Source organism: Limulus polyphemus, unplaced genomic scaffold, assembly GCF_000517525.1.
Source record: "Limulus polyphemus unplaced genomic scaffold, Limulus_polyphemus-2.1.2 Scaffold4065, whole genome shotgun sequence".
Lineage (NCBI taxonomy): Eukaryota > Metazoa > Arthropoda > Merostomata > Xiphosura > Limulidae > Limulus > Limulus polyphemus.
Window position 1 is genome coordinate 69348 of NW_013669675.1, and position 1658 is coordinate 71005.

The following is a 1658-nucleotide window of genomic DNA, read 5'->3' on the forward strand; positions in this document are numbered from 1 at the left end:
CCATAACAAACAAACAAACAAAGAATTTCAACAATACGTGCCATGTTACGCCAAAATAAAAAACAAAATACATCATGTGAGGCTTAAATGTTAATACAATACATTCAGTGTTACGCCAAATTCATAATTTATATGCTATGTTATGCCAGAATAATAAAAAGATATAATGGCGCAGAATAATAATGTCCCCTGGCAGGACAGCGGCAAGTCTTCGGAGTTACAACGCTAAAATCTGGGGTTCGATTTCTGTCGATGGACACAGCAGATTGCCCGAGTTGCTATAAGAAAAACACAGAATAATAGTAATAATGAAATGCACGCTGTGTGACCCCATAATGATAGTAAATTACAAAGTGTTATTAGTCACTATTATAAATTAGAGAGAAATTAAAATTGGCAGTCACATCAGAAGGATAATAAATAATAGCCTATTATACGTTACTGTAGTTTAAGTACGGTTTATTAAAACAATTTTGAAACTTCATCACGTAATTACGCTTCAAGTTGCCACGTCCGATCATGCTCTGTTTGAGGACTGTGCATCTTGACAATAGCCTCGCAGCATAGTTTCCTTTACAAAAGTTTCTGTCGTAAGGCTATCATGTCCAAAGCATATCCCTCCTTCATGCTTATGTTTCACAAGCCATCTAATGCAGTAAGACGATAGTTTTCCAGCTTCCGTTTCACCAGTTCAGTCTCAGAGAAATTCATAGGAGCGACTTGCCTGTGTGTTTTCGTATGGAATAGCATGAACACCCGTTTCATTATCCAACTGCTTGAGGTGTGCCACGGTTGAATGGATATGTCGTAGAAGCAGTTTGTGTACACGTAACTTATATCGCTTTTTTGTTTTCCAGACGGAGATTCTTCTGGATTATGTTGCGTATTATTGCCTGGGGTACGTGAGCGACTTTTGCTAATGCCCTTTCTGTTCGTGTATTCTCACCTGTTAGAAGACGCCACACTATGCTTACCTCAGATGGGGTATGACTTTTTACGGGTCTCTTTTTTGATGGTCCTGGGTTCCCATTTTGATCCATATTTCCATTCTTCCAACCCTATTAAGTACAATGAATGTCCTTGTCTTAGAAATTTTAAATCCTCGATCTAAACACATTTTTATGATCTTAGTCTTTAAATACTTTTCGTCGGAAAGAGCTTACATTTTCTTTTCAAATGCGACCAATTTTCGGTGCCATCACACTATCTACAATATGTCAAACAATGTTGAAAAGTAGTTCTGATACATTCTATTTCACCGCGAAGTTATATAGGCTGATGTTGTCACGTAACTTGCTCAATTGCATTTTTAAAATCATTTTAATATAACGTACCCAAATCTCGGTATATGTATTTTATCTTTAACGCCATGTTACTATAATAATTGAGTATTGTACATACTTTTATAACTACATATTTATTAGATGTTTTTCTTCCTAAATAAGTCAGTTTTATTAATATTTTTTATTTATTTAAAGATTGATTTTGAAATTCGACCAACCTTTGCGTTCCCAATCCAATTATTGAAAAATAATACTTTGACTGTTTTGAAACACTTGGCTCTGGTACGAGAAAGATATCAGGTTTAAGAACACCTTTTATTCTTGACACAAACTTTCGCAACAAAAAAAAAAAAAAAAAAAAAAAAAAAAAAAAAA

The 1658-nt window shown here is 34.6% G+C and overlaps 1 protein-coding gene across 2 annotated transcripts in view; it reads left to right on the forward strand.

Moving 5' to 3' along the window:
• LOC106470527 (serine-rich adhesin for platelets-like) overlaps positions 1–1658 on the forward strand; it is a 77559-nt gene that overhangs the window by 46137 nt on the left and 29764 nt on the right. The gene's annotated exons all lie outside the window — the stretch shown is intronic.